This window comes from Macaca fascicularis, chromosome 8 (assembly GCF_037993035.2).
Source record: "Macaca fascicularis isolate 582-1 chromosome 8, T2T-MFA8v1.1".
Lineage (NCBI taxonomy): Eukaryota > Metazoa > Chordata > Mammalia > Primates > Cercopithecidae > Macaca > Macaca fascicularis.
This window is the reverse complement of record NC_088382.1, coordinates 37,729,051-37,750,183: the sequence shown is the minus strand read 5'-3', so window position 1 is coordinate 37,750,183 and position 21,133 is coordinate 37,729,051. Positions and strand designations below refer to the sequence as shown.

At 36.8% G+C, this 21,133-nt stretch overlaps 1 long non-coding RNA gene across 1 annotated transcript in view; it reads right to left on the bottom strand.

Moving 5' to 3' along the window:
• Window positions 1–235: 235 nt before the first annotated feature.
• Window positions 236–21,133, bottom strand: part of LOC123575105 (uncharacterized) — a 61,339-nt gene continuing 40,441 nt past the window's right edge. The window contains exon 4 of the long non-coding RNA XR_006700234.2: window positions 236–526. This is a non-coding gene — a long non-coding RNA (uncharacterized lncRNA). The remainder of the gene's footprint in view (window positions 527–21,133) is intronic.

The window sequence follows — 21,133 nt, the reverse complement described above, 5'->3', positions numbered from 1 at the left end:
GAGTCATGCTCTACCTTACATGTGCTATTTAAACTCTTTACATCTAGGATTTTTCATCGGTAATTTAGCGATAATAAAAATAATTTATCTTACAGTTCTATTAGAAGGACTAAATGAAGTAGACCACTCAAAGTGCTTAGTATAGCCCTCAATATGTGATAAACACTCAAATGTTAACAGTTTCACTATTAGTACCACTATCGAGCCTGAGTATTATGCACCAATTAGTCTCTGAGGCAAAGCATGGATCCTAACATAAATGAACTAAACATACACCAATAGTAAAAACCCACAGATAAAAACTGGTGTAAAAAAGTAATGATAAAAATATTGAAAGTGATGGTATTTTCCACATATATAAGATGTTCTATTTTACAAAAGGCCATCTTCCAAAGACAGCACTGGGGCATAGGGATTAAGCATGAAGACGGAGATCACTCACCCAAGTTCAAATCTGAGTCCTAGGGCTTTTCATCTATGTGACCTTAGACAGTTTCTTCACCTCTTTGTGTTCTAGTTCTTTCCTCTACAAAATGAAAAAGAAAGCGTCTGTATCATCAGATTGTTGTGAAACTTAAATGAGTTACTCCTCATAAGGCATTTACTATAGGGCCAACAATATATTAAATACTCAAAAGTTAGCTCTTACTGACTTTCACAACAGTTCTTTTAAATACCTAAGAAAAATACTATAATCCTTATTTTACAGAAAAAGGAACTAATAGTTAGGTGCTTTAACCAAAATCCTAGGACTTATTTTGTGATGGTGCTGTAACTAGGATATAAACTTTCAAACTCTTCAACTAGTAATATTAACACAGTAAGATTGTCTTCTCCATTTATGTGAAAAGAAAAACTTATAGAACATAGATAATACATGCAGACAACGTATTTAAGAGACATTATGAAGGGAGGTATCTTAATCTATTTGAGTTGCTGTAACAAAATACCTTAGGCTGGGTAATTGAAGATAATAGAAATTTATTTCTTACAATTCTGGAAGCCAGGAAATCCAAGACCAAGCTCCTACTGTCTGCTTTCAAGATGACACCTCTTGCTGTATCCTCATGAGGAAGGCAGAAGGGGCAAAAAAGGCCAGATTCCCTCAAGCCCTTTTATAAGGGCACTAATCCCAGTCAGGAGGGTGGAGCCTCACGACCTAATCACCTCCTAAAATCCCCATGTCTTAACACTATTGCATTGGGGATTAAATTTCAACATGAATTTGGAGGGACACGAACATTCAGACCATAGGAGTAGGTTTTCACCAACATGGACCAGTGTTTCATACTTTTTTTTTATATGCTGAGTCTCGCTCTGTCACCCAGGCTGGAGTGCAGTGGTGCTATCTTGACTTACTGCAACCTCTGCTTCCTGAGTTCAAGTGATTCTTCTGTCTCCACCCCACTAATAGCTGGGATTACAGGTGCATGCCACCACGCCCAACTAATTTTTGTATTTTTAGTAGAAATGGAGTTTCACCATGTTGGCTGGGCTGGTTTCAAATTCTTGACCTCAAGTGATCCACTAGCCTCGGCCTCCCAAAGTGCTGGGATTACAGGCACGAGTCACCACTCCTGGCCCATACCTTTTATTAAGATAATAAAATACTTCTACACTTGTTAATAAATAGCCACCACCCCTAGCCCTTTGGGTCTCATCTTTCAAGTCCCCCCACCACCCACCCAACATCAATGCCTGTGCTGATCTGCTCCTCGGCTTAGCAGCCCCTGAACCCCCTACATTTAGCATATGAAGAATGAATGTCTACTATAGTGGCCTAAGGTTGCTGTTTGCTGACCTTCCTCTTCCGATTATTTGATGCAAGTATAACTCCTGTGTTTAATATTGTTAAAATTTCTTCTGGAGGCTAAAAACCTCACAGAAATATGATGAGGATCAAAGGAAGTTGTGTTTATGATAGTGACATTAAGCTAGAATTTGCTGCATATGAAATCATCTTTCTTGATCTATGCAAAGCACAGGGCCACATGCCTATGACACAAATCTGAACATCCCCAAAGGGTATCCTAGGATGAACTCTCCTTGTCTTTATATTACAATACCAATTGGATATTTTTAGAAATTAGAATAAAATCCCAGTCAACAATTCTTGTCAATATCATCTATCTGTCTATCATCTATTTATCCATTTAGTCAGTTTCATTTTCTGCCAAAGTTTTCAGTAAGAAAGCAGCTTTGCGATGTTGCAGGAAACAAATGCCTCCGTGAAAGAGAAGGTGAGGGGAGGGTGGTTTCAAGTTACAAATAATGAGTTAAAGCCAGGGGTGGTGGGCCCCTATAGTCCCAGCTACTCTGGATGGTGAAGCAGGAGGATTGCTTGACCCCAGAAGTTCAAGACCAGCCTGGGCAAAATAGGAACACCCCCATCTCAAAAAAAAAAAAAAAAGAGTGGAGAAAATAAATAATGAGTTTAATGAGTTAACGCCAGGTGTTTCCAAGAGCCGGAATGCAAGTTCCATCAGATATAGTTTAATTCAATAGACTTGGTTTTGAGAAGAGTTTCCTTACCTCAGGAATCATAATGTGAAATTGCCTAAGTTACATTTCTAGGCATTGTTTTTTCAATAGATGAAAACAAACACTTTTTTTTAGGAAAAAAAGAGTGTCCTTTAAAAATATAAAAAGCATTCCATAGATACTCGAATTATTTTTTGCTGAAGCTCCAAATTTTGTGCTTATTTATATTTCTAATTTTATCTCCCATTTTTACATATTTAACCACATGCCATCTTTGCCTGTCTAAGGAATAGAGTAAAAATTCGGAAAAAAATTATAGTAATGTGGGAAAACATATATTTCTTGTAACTAAGAAAATAGGTCACTTAAAATGTAATTCCATATGCAATGTACTAGGGGCATTTTGGATTTTAGTTGTAATGTGTGTACTTGCACTTCATCTATACCCATTAAAGTTTATTTACATTTAACCATTACTGCTTTAAAAATAATTGTTACTCTACTTTAAAAGGAAAACAACATAAACAGTTTGGAAACTGTCTTTTGTCATAATTGTAAAGGTATTAGTGTGAGTAGCTGTGCTTCAAAAAGGAATAAGAAAATAGAAAAGAGATCAAAATGATAGTGAGGAATGGATAAGAAAATTTGTATTTGCATAAAGGTACCCACCTAAATATAGCTTTTGACAGCCTTCTGTATTACATCTCTTCATTCATACAGAATAAAATGCATTTGTTTTAGGTCATGCTGATATAATACTACCATCACTAGCTCAACAGGAGACATTATTAGGAAATTTCCATATACATATAACTGGTTTTATTCCATTTATCGAATTAACTACAGTCATGCATCACTTAAAGACAGTAATACATTCCAAAAAATGCATCATTAGGCCATTTTGTCCTTGTGCAAATGTCCTAGAATGTACTCACACAAACCTAGATGGTACAGCTTACTACGTACCTAGGCCGTATGCGATAGCCTATTGCTCCTAGGCTACAAACTTATGTAGTATGTTACTGTACGGAATGCTGTAGGCAATGGTAACACGATGGTATCTCTGTATCTAAACACAGAAAAGGTACAACGAAAATACGGTGTACAAGATCTTTTAAAATGCATATAGGTGAGTCGATTAGTGAGTGCTGAGTGAATGTGAAGGCCTAGGACATGACTGTACACTGCTGTAGACTGTATAAACACTGTCCACCTTGGCTACACAACATTTATTTAAAAATAAAGAAAGTGTGCTACAATGTTATGACAGTTACTATGTCACTAGATGGTAAGAATTTTTCAGCTCCATTATAATTTTATGGGGCCACTGCCATCTATGTGGCACATGGCTGTGGTTGCTTTAGCATTATGTAGCCAAAAGCTTCATGGCACAGAAATATAGACATAATTTGTATGTTGCGTTAGTGGTGCTTGATGTTAAGTAGCAAAGAGAAAATGTAAAAACTTGCAATCCTATACATACCTAATTATCAGTCCATCAATTGCAGAATCTGTTTCTTCCAGCTTAAAAAGGAATGAAGGCACTATTATCAGGAACCAGCAGGCATCTATTTACACTATCCAGAGAGACTACACTGAAGTCCATGCATGCTGTATGCTGTTTACAGTCCTTTGGGGAAATGATTAGTGGAGCAAATAGCTCTACTGACCTGCTGAAAGCATTATCCATTATCACCTAAGGCTGTCTTACAATGACAAAATATGAAAACATCAGAACAACCTCTTTAGAAAACAAACAGGTATCACAGCATAATGTGGTCAACAGGTAAATAGCACAATAAACTCTAATCATACAGTCTCATCTCTTCCCTTCTTAGAGTCATTTGAAAGAGAAACAAGAGAAAAGCCACCCCTGGTGTTTGTAGATGACACCCCAATATTTGCAAATATCATGCTGCTAAATGCATGCTAAGCGTCTTTAGAGGCCAGTGTGTTTGCAAACTCACTTTCTTCCTGGACTATGACTTCACGGTAGGGTGTGCAATTTTCATACACAATACAGGATTCATTGGAACCATAATTTAGACGATTTTCAATATGGGGCCTAGTGTTACCTGTCTTGGATAATTTCTTTTTAAATCCCACTCTTTGAGTAATTCATCCATGTTTCCCTTTCTTCTTGAGTAAATGTAAAAGTTAGAATAAAGCATATTATCTCCCCATCCACCTCAATCCTATCAATCTTGCCACCCGCTACAATCACTTTTCACACTACCCTGCATGAACCAGAGAAACAGCCATTAAACCACTACCAAATACTAGAAGCAAAGGCTGCTCCAGCCCACAGCTGAACTTAATAAAACCGTTAATGTCAGAGCCTGCCGGCTAGCTTCCCAGGAACACCACTTGCTCAAAATCCGTCCATTCCAGCCATGCATGTGGCATTTCATCCCTCTCCCCATGCAGAACCATGCCATCTGCTGTGAGGCACAGATATTCCACATGCCAGGTGACATTTTCCTTTAAATTACCTTTTTTTAAAATTTACTAGGAAGTATACTCAACAGGCAAAGAGCAAGAAGAGATTTGAGTTCTACGTAGGCTTGTTTTCTCCAATTTCTTGATATCTATCATATTCTGGCTCTGCATTTGGATGGTTGGTGAGTTATTTATGGGCAGCCTTCCTTGGAAATAAGTTTGTTTATATGTAGTAAAAACCTTGAGCTCTGGCAATCCAATAAACCATGGGTTAACTGTGGAGTTGAATTAAAAAAAAAAAAAAAAGGAAGAGGAAAGAGTCATTAAATCAATAATACTGAGGTCTGATGCAACTGCGCGAAGTCAATAACATCATAAACTTTTATACTGACTTCAGCATGAGAACATGCTATTATCTGTGGCAAGTGATGGCAGAAGCATTTAGATCTGATACATTTGATGTAACAAAAAAAGAGATGGGGAGGCTATGAAGATGTTTTATACTTTTGCCCATTTTGGATAAGGTTAAAATCTACACACATAGACAGCAATGCATTTAAAGTAATCAGAGACTGTGGTGGGGTTAAAGGAAAATTTTGAAAGAGTCCATTGGAGAAAATTCCTTACCTTCACATCCAATCAAATTACAGATATAAATATATGTTTCTCTTTAGGAATACATGTATATATCTTAAGCTGTAGGTTTGGAGTGTCAGTCTATAAAAGAGATGTAAACTACAAGATTCACATGTGTGGTCACAGTGGCCCTTTTGCAAGATTTTCCCCATAAGAGGAAGCATATTCCATTTAGGAACTAGGACCTGTGTTAAAAGCCAGATCAGTTATTAGTATGATTCACTGTATTCACTGTATTTGGTGATAACCTAAGACTACTTTAGTGACTATTATTTGGGCTATTTATGAATACTGGTAGTGGGGATACCTTGACAAATTTAGTTTGAAGTATGTGCAATGAGCAAAACATTCAAGCCTAAACACAATCAGAATTAATTTTCCCCATTTATAATTACTCAGTCAATTGTTTACACATACACAAATTATTTCACAGTTTACTACCCCTGGAATTGACTAATAAATAATAGATTTATATTTAATAGGTTCTTAATTACCTTCCTCCATTTGCTGTGTCCTTTTATTCACTATTAATTTCCTCCTTGACTTCATGCATTCAAATATCTATCCCCATCATGTCACTGAAACTCACCCTAAAGCTATTGATGACCTCCCCCTGACTGAACTCTCTAATGTTCACTTTGGCAAACAGATTGATTCCTTGAAAACATCAATCTGTTTGTGTCAATTCTTACTGACTCCTACTATCTTCTGTCCTGCTTCTCCCAGCCTTGACAAAACACTTAACCAGTGATGTTTTATGATCCTCGCCTCTGGTCTCTCCAAACACCTTCTTCTGCCCTCACCCCAGAATCTCTCCCACTCAGCAATCCAGATCTCTGACTTTCCCTGTTTTCTCATATTTGTCATGGCCCATATGTCCATATTATTTCTTTTCTGGATGTTCCTTTTTTTCCTTCAGAAAACGTACTCTCATGATACCTGTTACTTCTCATTTGTAGCATTTATTACAATTCCCATTTTATACTAATTATTTGATTATTGAGGAAACCTGTTCTTTTGGACTAGCATGTAAGCTTCCTGGAGACATGAGAAATGGTGTTTCTTGTACTTTGACTCTTTAGCCTCTGGCCCTCTGCTTGGCACATACTGGGCACATAACAGAAATCTGCTCCATGAATGGATGATGACATATCATTTCAGCTACGATCCTGCTGGACGCTTATACTACTGACCCGTAAGTACAAGGAAGGTTAGAACATAGGCTTGAACACAGGATCCACAAAATTAACGATGAATTCCCTCATAAACTATATATTGTGCTTTTTCTTAAAAAGAGGTTAACAAGACAGTTATGATCATTGTCTTCAAGGAATTTACATTATAATGTAATAATGGGTGAAAAAAAGCAAGTAAAGAAAAACTGAACAAAATTACAGACTGTGATAAGTGCTAAAAAGGAATATACATAAGGATTGGCATAAGGGAAAACAAAAAAAGGAAGGTCCCTCAGGTGGTCAGCAAAAGCATCTCTGAAAAGAGAAAGCTGAGACACCTAGAAGAAAAAGAAATGAGCTGTACAGAGAATGAAGTATAAGAACCTATCAGGCAGAGATGGAAGCATGTTCAAAGGCTCTAATGCCAGCATTGGCATGGTATTTTCCAGAAATAGAAGTTTAGTGAACCAAGCATAGAGTGCCACAGTATGAGAGAGAAGGGAGTTAAGGTTCTGCAGATCAACATAAGGTGTTTTGAATTTATTTTAAATGCAGTGATGGTCATTGAACAGTTTTAAACGCGAGTACCATACTCTGGTTGACATGTGAACAAGATCACTGTTGGTTCTGTATAAAGAATGGATCAGACTGGGCGAGAGTGGAAGGAAACAAGCCCACTAGGAGGATTAGGGACTTGTAGAAATAACATGGCATGGAAGAGGACGTGGCAGTGCAGATGGACTGATACGGGCAGATTTGAAATATATTTTGGGCCGGTGCGGTGGCTTACACCTGTAATCCCAGCACTCTGGGAGGCCGAGGCGGGTGTATCACGAGGTTGGGAGATCAAGAACATCCTGGCCAACAAGGTGAAACCCCATCTCTACTAAAGTACAAAAAATTAGCCAGGCGTGGTGGCATGCGCCTGTAGTCCCAGCTACTCAGGAGGCTGAGGCAGGGGAATCACCTGAGACTGGGAGGCAGAGGTTACAGTGAACTGAGATTGCACCACTGCACTCCAGCCTAGGTGAAAGAATGAGACTCCATCTAAAAATAAATAAATAAATATATATATATATATATATATAGAGAGAGAGAGAGAGAGAGAGAGAGAGAGAGAGAGGGAGAGAGAAAGAAGGTAGAAATTTAAAAGACTTGCTAAAAACTATGGATGTTGAAGGAGACAAAACAATCCAGGATGACTCCAGGTTTGGAGCTTAAACACCTGGGAAGATGATGGGATTTACTAAGATGGAAGGCCTGGTGGAGGGAAGAGGGAGAATGAGAGGACAAACCAGCTGGGCATTTGGGGCTCAGTCTTTTTTGATCAAAGCATTCTGCCTTTCTTTTCATGTATATTTCTACAAAACCATCTAGTTAGAATTACAGATATCTGTTTTTCTTGTATTTGTTATTGAAAAATAGGATTTTGCCTTTCTCAATAATGTCTAATATGTCAATAGAGCCTAAATCTAATGTAAACCCTCGATTAGGTAAATACTTTCAACTTACAAGACCAGTGTCTGCCCTAAGTCTGCAGATACCCACAGAAAACAACATCATGGTAGCAGATTCACCGGAGTAAAGAATCAGTAGGAAAACTGGTGGAGTAAAGGACTGGAGGTGTCCTCCACTCATTAAAAACAATAAAGTCCGTTTAGCAATGAAGCAGAGAAGCGAGCTCCAACTGATCAAAGCTTGTAGCATTAGAAGAGAGTCCAAAATGCTCTATAGGATAAACAGAGGCTGTGATAGCACCTAGTCAATATAATTCAATTAAGGAAAATGGGCTCCAACAGTGAAACAGCACATGAACATCGTCGGTGCAAATTTTTAAAAAGATAAAATCAATGACAAAATGAGAAGTCTAGAAATGCAGTGCCCCATGTAATAATGTCAGGAAAACCCCCGTCTGAAAAGTGCAAAATAAAGCCATCACCACCTCCACAGCTTTTGCTTGCAACACAACAGGGCAGACACAGGAGACAACAGACAGGACGAGGAGGGAAACTGCCCTTTTTCTAATGCCTTCTCACGCTCTCCAGCCAAAATAAGCACCTGTGGGTAATTAACTAAATACCAACCATGGCATATACATTTGAAACCATTGGTCCTTTAAGACCAATAGTTCTCAATTTTTATAAGACACAACCCTTTTTAAAGGTGATGACATTAGAAATTCTCTCTTTAGGAAAAACGTACTTAGAATGACAAACATTTACTTACATACCATTTCAGAGTGTTCACAGCACTCTCTCTCCCCCCAGTCTTAGAGTCTCAGGATTTTAGGGGTTACAGATTAAGAACATCTCTTGTTTTGGTGTAAATGAAAGTGGTCTCATAATAAAAGCCTGTTTTGTGGAACAGTCCAGTAACAATCTGTAGGTCTCTTTGCTGCCTGGTCAGCAGCTGAAACAGGCATTCCTATCCCCACCCTTTTGGGCTGTAAATGTCAAGTTGTTTTCTCAGCTCCCTTTCCGCCTCTGGGGCTCCCAATATTTCAAGAGCTTTTGATGTTACTGCAAATGGAGTTTGGTCTCAAAAACCATAGTGCCACCTGTTCCAAGTACAATAATAATAAACATTTATCACACACTTCCTACAGTCAGAAATTTTCACAACAACCTGTGAGATAAGGCCCACTATTAGCTCCATCTTAACATTTGAAGAAACTTCAATAAAGAAACTTTCCTGGTATTAACCATTTAATTTTCACCTCGGAACACGGAAGACTATAATTTTCAGTATCCTTGTATCCAGATCAGGCCATATTTCTGGTTATACCCAACAAAATGTGAATGGAAATAACATTCACCTCTTTTCCCCTTACACCCCAAATGTTCTGAGAGATCATCTATGGTTTGCTACACACTGATGCCCAGATAAATGTAGGGATTCAGGAGAACATCCAGGGGATAGCAGACATCATTACACAGAAGGGGCATGGATCTCTTAGTCACCTTCTGGAGTAAGGCCCCCAGGATAGCTGAGGAACATCTGAACTGAATTTCATGATAGCTAGAAATACATGCACTGTGTTGTGTTAAGCCACTAAAATTGTAAGGTAGTTTGTTACAGTGTGCATTAGCAGCCCTGATTAAGGTAACTGTTCTTGATTATTTGAGAGAGTGGGTTTGAAACCCAGGCCTTCTCACTCCAAAACACTCAAGTTTAAATGCCACACTACACAGCTCCCATCCAGCTGCTTGGCATGTATGTTTTCAATAAAGATACAATAATTGGTTAGTTGCTTGAAAACCATAGTTTTTATGGGGAGCAAAAAAGGGCCAGAGCCAGGGAATTTGTTAGTACAGAAAAAGTAGCAGCATATCTGGGGAAAGTGACTTAGGAAAGAATAAAGAAGGTTTTGAGAGTGTTTGCCCAGCCCTTGTCTTGTGATGCTCTGGCTATAACATCCCTCTCATCGTCACCCAGAAAACAGCAAACAAAACAACTTGAAAGCTTGAAAAAAAAAAATCACAATCATTTTTATAGAATGGGTCTCTGAACCTTTAGGATAAAAAGAGCTTTCTGTGGGAATTAAGATAATTACTGAAGGAAGATTGACAGAAATCGTTTCACCAGCATGAGTGAAATCTGGAGCCGTGTTAATGAGAACTGGGACATGGGAAGATAGGAAAGGAAATCTTGATGGTATGCAAGAGAAATAAGTGGCTATCACTTCAGATGGAATACTATTAGGTCCTGGAGTTAACTCCTCCTCTTCCAGGAGAAAAAAAAAAAAAGAAGAAGAAGAAGAAGAAAAAAAAATAGAATTTGGCTTGAATAAAAAGAAAGAGAAAAAAAATGGAGTATCTGGGATTGAACTGTACTCTGTATCCGGGGAAACAGAAAATGAACAGACGGTCATAAAAATGGAGAGATTTACAAATATGGAAAAAAACAAAGAATTTTGTGACTATAAAAGTGGATCAAGTTGGCACTTCATACCGAAAGATGCTATGAGAGAATGATGCAACAAGAGCAGTTGGCAGTGGAAAGAATGGTAGATAACCTCTTTGTTAATATTAATAGTTTATGTGTAGTTCCAGACAACTAAACGATTTCTGATTTTCCAATTCAATTTCTAGATTATACTGTTAGAATGATTTCTTTGTAGATTAGTTCACAAGGGAATTCGGCAATGACATTATGGCATCTTCTTTGCTGAGGAAGTGAAGCAATTTGTACGAACAATGGGCTATTCTTACGTTGGAAATGGATAGACACAGGAGAAGAAAGACCAGCAAGCATGCAGGACTCTCTTCTGCCATCACCCTCTGCTCCAAGTTAGGCTTGGGAAGTGAAGAAATGGCATCTTGTATTCCTTATTGTCTCTTTTTTCAAAGAAGGATTTCTTATGAAATTATAGGTGTCAAAAGACCACCGATAACTCACTTATAAAGATATCACTTCTCTCCAATTAAATCTATCAGTTAAAAGCAATTCCCATCAAAATGAAATGACTTTTGTTTCTGGTGTTTGTATTCATCTTGACAAGCTAATTTTAAAATCTATATGGAAATACATATAAATGCATTTTGCCTTCTCTCCAGGATATAAAACAAATCTACAAACCAATACAAAAACAGACACATTGCAGAAAAAAAAAAATGGGCAAGAGACTAAAACTGGCATTCCCAAAAGTGATTTTCCAAATTACCATTACATATTTGAACTGCTTAACATCAATAATCACAAAAATTGTTAATTAAAAACAAAACGAGAAAATACTACACATTGTCTAATACTAAGGTGTTGTTGAAAATGTTAAAGAACTGAACCTCTTATATGGTTCTGGTAGGAATGGAATGTATGTAATCTCAAAAAAATGTATAGCATTATCTACTAAATTTGGACATATACATATCCTATGAACAGAATATTCGCATATGTAATTTGCACAAAATATAATCAATTTATACCTGTTGCTCTGGTATAATGATGAATAATACCTTATTTTATTCTCAAAGTGTACTGGTTTGAATGATAAATTTTATTCTACCAATAACTTAGCTATTTTACAATTAGGCATGTACTCAATAGGAATGTATATGCACATGGTACAAAAAATCAGGGACAATAACTATTTTTTAAACAGCAGTACTATTTTTTAAATAAATTTCATTGTGTATATTTGAGGTTTACAACATGATGTTATGCGGTATGTGTTGATAGTAAAATAGTTGCTATGGTGAAGAAGATCAACATATCTATCATTCACATAGTTTTTCATGACAAATGCAACTAAAATCAACCTGTTTAATGAAAATTCCTAATATAATACAATTTTATTAACTTGAGTCATCACATAGAGCAGCAGCACTATTCTCAACAGACATTACTAGAAACAGCCCTACTGTCCATTACAATAAAATGAAAAAGTAACTTGTGGTAAGTTAATTCAACAGAACTTAATATAGCCATAAAGTGAACAAATTACATCTACATATACAGTATAGTTGTGCAGTGATAATTTTTATAGTGATAATACAATTACCTGTCAATTTATATTTTACTCACTCCTCTGTATGAGTATTCTTACTTCAATTTAAAAGCTTAATTTCTCATCCTGACTGCATATATGCATTTTTTCAACATTGCCATAGTGTCTCCAGATATGAAGCAGAGAGAAGAAACATACAAAAAATCCTCCCCAGTTGGGTTCTCCTGGGTTTCTCCTAAGTGGACTTCATGACTGTTATAAAGTCAGGTTTTTCCTGAAGCACCAACTCCAATTCAGTGACTTTGAATGTTTGGGGTTCTGTATTGAAAAGAATTGGAAGTCTTTGTACAACAATAACAACAACACAAAATATTATAACAAATAATGATACCTGCCATGAGAATCAGAGGGGAGAGGCAATGAGTACAATGTATTCGTTATCCCAGATAAAAAAACACTCTAAAAGTCTCCATAATTTCAATAAAGGGAAAAACCATATTTATAATTAAGAAATTCACTTGACTTGTGGAGGCAAAAGGAGAGGTTTGCATGAGGCTATACTGACTCCTGGGAGTGATACTGGAAATAGAATTAAGAGGAATGAGCAGGAGAGAAGAAACAAAGATCATAATGCTGCATCAAACTCCTTCTGCCTGAGCTTACTACAAAGTCTTAGAGTAAAAGATCTGATTTCTGTGTCCTTAATTGTTTTAGAGTAAGACTACGTTTATACAAATTCCTAAATAGCTCAAAGTCTTCTGTTTTCTCATAATTTTGGATAATATCATCTATCTTAAATAACCATACACTTCAGCCTTTGGCATATAGATGACTGGGCATCCTGTGGAATTATTACACTTTAGAAAAACAAATATACACTTCATATGAAAAATCTTTAAAGCAATCTCACAAAAGTAGGAGAGTTTTCTCCAAAGATATTTGTCACTTTCTAAAACATGACCTAGGCTTCAGCATCAGGGAATTGCAGATAGAATGACTGGGAACCTAAATAGGCAGACTTCCCCGGAAGATGGATGCTGCATCAGAGCCCTCATGTTGCAAAGCTTTGTTCCTCCTGTGAATTGGGTCACCTCCCAAGATACATATGGGACAAACTAAACTCATAAAGAGAGTGTAGTGATCCCAGATGAGTCATGTAACTTGACCATCAATAGTTCCTGTCCGGAAGAAATCTTTCTCAATTCAAGTGATATAGGTTAAGGTAAAGCCATCTATTTACCACTAAAAGGACTACCAAGCAATTAAGGAAGCGGCTCCTATGAATAAAAGTCAGTAGAAACAACAAATAATGTATTTAGACCCCCAAACACTTCAAATATTGAGATTATAAGACACAGATATATGTAGTCATATATGTAAATTATATGCAGAAATGAATAATGAAATGTCAAAGATTAGTTTTGCAGTAAGAAGCTATCAGTAATCAATAGACAGATGAGAGAAATATAAAAAGACAGCTAGAGATACAAACTATAGCTCTTCGAATAAAAAATCATAATGGACCAATTTAACAGCAGATTTAACAAACCTGAAGATGAATCCAATAAAATGATACAGAATGTAGTATACTGAGGCAAGATTAAATGTTTGAAATATGCATAAAATACTGAAAACATATAAAATACATGTAAATTGAGTTAAAAAAATAAAGAATGTAGGCAGAGTATGTGTAGATATAATGGATGAAAGTTTTTCAGACTAAGTAAAATTGTATCTCTCAATCACAAATCCACTTATCCAAGAATCATAGTACACATTAGTCATGATAAATGAAAAGAAATTCCCATATAAACCTGTTGTAGTGAAACTGCAGGACATCAAAGATCAGAGAAATAAAACATAAAGGAATCAGAGAGAAACAAACAGATTTTCTAAAAGCAACAAAAATTAGAATAACAGCAGAAATGGAAACAACCACAATAGAAGCTGGTAAACAATGGAGTAAAATGCACAAATTGCTTTACATAATTTTTTTTCTAAAAAACAAATTACGAATGCAGGAAACTATCATTAAAAACAAAAGCAAAGTTTTCGTCACAATCAGAAAGGTAGGGAATTCTACAGGACCAACAATCCCTCAAGCTAATTACTTGACCTGGAATACTGCTACTGAAACATTCAATATTCTCCGGCCTTGCACTTATCACTGAGACACCTAAACAGCAAGAAAATGGCTTTTACTTCACTTTTGGAATATAAATCTTAAATAACTGTATCTGATTACTGGAATCCAAAATCACATCATAAAGCCTAACTACAAGGGAACCAGCAAATTAAAAGTGGATGGCATAGATAGATGTGTGCACAGTCTCACCAGCTTTTTGATCTAAATATGAGAACATTGATTGCCAAAGATTGCAATACTAAGACCTGGCATGGGGATGTCTGGTTAAATCAAAATGACTGTATTACTTGAACCCTGTGAAACTACAGACCCTCTCTACCAAAATTTGCTAAGTCTCCTCGTACGAGAGAGCATGGAGAGCAAAAAAGATGGAAAGAAAACAACGTGGCTGGCATGCAGGAAATGAGAAACATAGTGTGAGGAAATTTCACAATAGAGGGCTGGGTCTTCAACACAAAGGACCTGAAAAGTTAGAGTAAGAAATTTGTTCTTTATCCAAAGAGCAAAGGAAGTCCATTTAGACTTTGTCATAGAGTGCTCATACAACATTTGAACGACATCACTGTGAGTTCAAACATGGAAAACAGATTATCGCAGAGGCAGCTACTCTCATGGTGGACTAATTCAGTGGTTGTGCTTGAGAGTCATTACTGGAGACGCTGACCAGATTCTACTCCTTCACCCCTCCACAGATACCAGAAGCACCTGTTTCTTTTATTAAATCTCCTTCTGCTTAAAAAATTATACGTGGTTTCAGTTTCTTACAATTAAAATCCAACAAATCACACACACACACACACACACACACACACACTAGATGTAGTTGATGCAAACACATCATCAAGGATGGAATCTGGTATTGATTATCTCACCTCCTCGGGTTTCAAGGAAATGAGTTCCAGATGTCATTAGAAAACAGGATATTGGTGATCCAAGGGACACATCAACAAAAATGTTATAAAATTGTTTCCTGTGGTACTAACACCTGCAAGGAAGTGCCTATGAAAGGACGAACTTTAGCATATCAAAGAGTGGCTGCTATAGAATGTTATGTGGGAATACATGAAAAAAATATACTGTTCTGTACATTGAAAGAAATAAAATTATAAGCAATATTTTGAAATTCTTAGCTCAAGCCACAGTCAGTAGGCCAAAAAACCATAGAAGACATTCTCTCTAAAGGTTAATATAGCCAAAAATTTAGTTCAAAATCTGATCAGGGATGTTGTTTAATTACAGCATAAGTTGAATTCACAATCTCAATAGCTCTTTTATCTAAATACAAAAGCATTAATTGCCAAAGACTGTAATTCTAAGACTTGGCTTGGGGATATTTCATTAAATTCAGGTGACTCTGGATCATTTGAGCCCTATGAAGCTGCAGACTCTAAGGAGTACTTTTCGTCAGCAGAATTAGCCTGCATCTATCTTTCCTGAGTCATTTGAAGACCTTAAAACAAACGTGAAGCAAGAGCATGCTAATTGTCCCAAATCTCCACTGACATCAACTCTCTTTGCTTCAAGATGTCGACATAGATATGTAACTCAAGCCATGTCTCTCATTGGAAAACATCTGACAGGTCTTCAAAAGTCAGAACAGAAAGAGTATTTTTCATTGTTTTAAGTCACTCATTCATTTGTGTTATTACTGGGTGCTTATGATGTGCCAGGCAGTGTTCTAAATACTTGGGAGAGAGTAGTAAACAAGATGAACACAAATTTAGCTCTCATTGTAGAGAATGAATGAAATGAGGAAATGAGCAGACCATATGAAGATCTGGAGGAAGAACATCCTGGCAGATGAGGGAGCACTTGCAAAAGTCTCGAGGTGGAAATTAACTTGGTCCTATTGGGAAGACCAACATATCTCAGGCAGAATCAATCAGGTTAAGTGTAGTAGGAGATAGAATTAAAGAAGTATGCAAGACTCCAGGCAATATAAGACTTTGTGGACCAAAGCAAAGACTGGATTCTGTGTAAGCATAATATGACAACAATATTTGAGAGAATCTCATAAGTAGAGTAATAATGCACCGCATTGGACTCTTTATATGTCAATAAATAAAAGAAAACCCAATTCAACATGCTTAACTGTGAAGGTTGATTTCTTCACAATACTAAATACTCCAAAAGTTGTTCAATCAGGTGGAGTTTGATCAAGGGTTTAAAAGATATAATTAAAATTCCATTTTCCTAGTTATATTTCTGCACTGATTACCTATTAGTCTCATTCTCAGTTAAGTTTTTCTTACTGTTAAAAAAAAAATTGGGGCAGGGGTGTAAATCCAGAGCTCTACCATTCACCAGGTATATCCAGTAGAAAGAGAATGTCATGTGTTTATAACTGTAATGAGAAAGGAATTTTTCCTAACCTAGAAGACTTATAAAATACCTCACTGTATATCACTGGCTCTGGTGGTTTTAAATGTCCATCTCAGTATACTGAAGAATGGGCTATGATTACATAAGCCAGAGCCCATTTTTAGAGTGGGAAGATGAGTTAGGAAAAACTACCTGGCTAAGAATAGAGAAATGATTAATTTCTAAACAGTAAATTAGGATATTTTTATTGGGAAAAAAGGTTCTCCCAAAAGTGAATATTATGGAGGACATCAGCAAATTTCTACCACCATGAATTCTGCAGTAATCGATTGCATTCATATGTTAAGGCTGCCATAGAAAATACCACTGACTGGGTGGCTTCAACAACAGAAATTTATTTCTTGAGTACTGAAATCTGAGATCAAAATGTCAGCAGCACTGGCTTCTTTTGAGTCTTCTCTTTTAGACTTGTAGATGCCTGTCTTCTTCCTGTCTTCACATCATCTTTCCTTTCCTCAGTACCTGTATGTGTCCATATTTCTTCTTTTTATAAGGATACCAGTTATTGGATTGGGGCCCACAACAGTGACCTCCTTTTTAATGCAATTACTTCTTTAAAGATTCTAACTCCAATTACAGTTACATTCCAAAGTACTGGGCATTAGAACTTCAACACATAAATCTGAGGAAGCAACATTCAGCCCATAACACCAATAATATAGATATAGATAAAGATGATATAGATATATTTGTGCCTACTTTATGAACTAGTATAAACAGATTCAAGAATCTCTTATGGATTCCTACAGCCCAGATGTTTTTAAAAAATCAGGGCTAGTCTATTAGAGGATTGGAATCAACCTATGGGTCTTAGCAGAAGCAGTACTCATTTCAGTACTGCTAGTATCTGTGGGTGAAAATAGCTACATGGACCTGAGCAGCAGTTTAATCCTGTGAGCACACGGGAAGGTAAATCAGGGAGACACTGACCTGGAAAAATGGCCCTTGGCTGTCACCATGAGTTCGTTCTACATAAAACGAAAAACACATTTAAGTAACACCCCATAGAGCAGTGATTTTTGACCCTGATTGCATACACCGGAATGTCTAAACCCTAGCCCAGAATTTCCAGGAGTGACGTTTAGCCATTAGTATCTTTTATGAGCACTCCAGGTAATTCTAATATGTGGCCATGGTTGTGAAACATTGCCATGGAGATAATATAATGAAATATCTGAAGAATATCTTTTCTGAAGACTGGAGAAGAAGAAATAGCTCTTAATTTCCATCACTGTCCTAACTAGCAATCTGGTTCAATTTATCTCTGAGTCTAGGGTTTCAATCATACTACACATTGGTGCTACTGCAACCAATAATAACCAGTGAGTCCCCTCCCCCAGCAATTAGTTTCTGGGGTTTCTAAAATATTTATAAAGTAGGTGCCATTTCTTGTTGTTATACATAATATAATATTTGCCCTAAAGGAATTTATATTCCAAAATGGATAAATTTAGAAATAGGCTCAAAAACTCCAGGGAAGTATTTTCATTATTTATTAGAATTGCAAAATTTTATTTTTCTCCAAATAGCTGAAAGCAAGTTACTCTATTTTCTTGCTGAGATGGACAAACCATCCTGGATAACTGATTTAGAGTGACCTATTTTCATTTAGAATATACCTGCATTTCTTGCTTTTCTTTTTTCTTTCTTTCCTTCCTTTCTTTTTTTTTTTTTTCCCCAGGATTGCTTAAACATCCTTTAATTGAGTTTAAGAAACAGTACTTTGAACAATGACTCAACTTCTATGGCTGTGAACTCCTCAAGCATTAGAAATGAGATTCCGGATATTCTAGAATACAGATTCAAAGCTGACTGGTGGTTGAAATGCTACAAATACATCCACATGGAATGCAGCATTTGTATTGATGTTACCTTGAAGGCAATGCTGCTTCATCTGTCTCCCCTGAGAGTCTGGCACTGGGATAGCACATATCTTTTATCTAGTTTGTAATCTTGGAGCACAATAAGCATTACCACTATTCTATTCCATTGCAAGGAAGAAGTTAAAAACATCTAGAAGATCTTTCTCTGCCCTGCTTTAAATAGAAGCTTATTTTGGCTTATTTAGCTGAAACTTCTTTTACCAACCAAAATGTAACCTCCTTTTGGAAAGGGCTATGTGTTTTTTGGTCACCACTGTAACCTCAGTACCTAGTATTTTATGAGTCATATAGAGGTTTCCATGTAAATTTCAGTTGAATGGCCACTTAAACATGAGGGAAGTTTACACATAAATAACTCATATACTTCAACTAGCTCATATTGCTTGCTTTGTGAAAGGACCATGTGTGTCTTGCTCTGCGATTATAGCCCTCCATAACCAAAAATGTATGAGCCACATAAAAGATTCCACATAGATTTTATTTGGATATTTACTTAAATATGGGGGCAGTTTAATATGCATGTTAACATACACTTTGAGGAAATTAATGCCCTTAATTACAGATTCAGAAATTGCCTCCATCCCCAAAACTACAGTTAGGCTTATCATGAAGAATGAAGATATTCATCAAAAGAAAAATTAAAAATGAACCCTGATAAAAGAAACAGCCCTACCAAGGCATGAATTCAAGAAAGCAGTGGCACTATCTGGGGCACATAAGAGACCACAGCTTGAGCATGAGACTGGAAAGAAAGGCAACGACTGATGTATTTGGGATGGACTAGGAATATTAGACTGTATTCTTCAGATTAACCAATGAAGGATTTTTAAATTTGTTACTACTAAGATTACACTTGGATTTTAGAATGATCTCTCTCAGGATGCGAAAATTGAAAGGAATCACTGAAACTGGACATAGGAAGACTCTATTGTAAACCTTACCCAATTTATAATTTATTCCTCATCATAAAAATTGACCCTCTTGCCCAGAAAAAGCCAGTGCTCTGACTTTTTTAATATGTTGGTGAAGACTAGCTCAACAAATAGTGTTGAATGTCAGAGTTCCAATAGAAACTCAGATCTATTTGACTCCAAACACCATGTTTCTACTCCATTCCAGTGCTGCTCTGAAATTTATGAGGCAGATAAAGACTGGAAATATTAATTTGGAAGTAGTCTAGCTATGGGTAATAGTCAAAGCCATAAGAGCAAAAAGAGTTCTCACAGGAGAGTCTGCATAGTGACATTAGTAATTATTAGTTACTGGTAAGACCAAAATGTTTGTGACATTGACCTCCTCAGCTTTTCCTGGTCTCCCACATTTCAGTATTCTTTTGTCTCTCTTAACCAGTTCTCACTGTAGCTAGATTAATTTCTCTAAAGCGCATCCCAAATCATGCCACATATTGCTTAAGCATCCATTTATCCAACAGGTATTTGAACATCCATTTTAGTCCTATATAAAGAGAAAAGCCAAAATCTCTGCCCTTAAGGAGGTCACAGTGAATTAGGGGAAAACTTTTAAATAAGTGGGCAATTTGATAACAGAATGTTCAAAATAGAGGTATGTACAGCAGTCTATGGCATTCTATGGCAGCACAGAGTGGAAATGACTAAACTACACTGACTTTGTAAGAGTGGACATCCAAAAGAAGGATGCTCTATGAGCTCTTTTTAGAAAGAAACGAAGGACACAGATAAAAATGGTATCCTGGAGCCTTTTTGTTCAGAGAGGACTTTATTGCAACTGAGAAAATATGATGCTTTTAAGATACTTTAAGAAGCTGGGAGATTAGGTGGAGATAAATGAAATGAGCTGTGGAAGAAATCAGCTGACAGAACATGAATGGCCTTGTGCGCTTAGCTCAGGAGTTTGGATTTTATCCTGAAAGAAATCAGAAACTGTGTAGAAAGGTATATAGCAGAGTAATTGGAGCAGATTTACAATTTGGAAAACCATTCTCACCTTGATGGGTAGACAAATATTAGATTAGTCTGGGAGCAAAGATATCAGTTAGGAGTCTACAGAAATAGTTTAAGTAGAACCTGATAATTAATTATTGCTCCAAATGAATTCCTCAGCCTAACATTTAATTCATCCCACATTTTGGCTCTAACCTTCCTTCCCTATCTTCTGTCATATCCTTTCCAATAGGCTATGCTTCCATCAAAAACTATCTGGCTATTTTAAAAGCACTATCCTCCTATTCCTGTGTTTTTAACACCAGACCTTGGTTTCGACCATCTTTTATGGCCTAGCACACTGTGCAGCAGGTGGTGGATGCTCAATAGAAGTTGAGAGGATGGAAGGTTTCAAGATGGCCGAATAGGAACAGCTCCAGTCTACAGCTCCCAGTGTGAATGATGCAGAAGATGGGTGATTTCTGCATTTCCAACTGTGGTACTGGGTTCATCTCACTGGGGCTTGTCGGACAGTGGGTGCAGGACAGGGTAGATAAAACCCTTTCCTAGTCAAGGGAAGCCATGACAAACGGCACCTGGAAAATCGGGTCACTCCCACCCTAATACTATGCTTTTCCAATGGT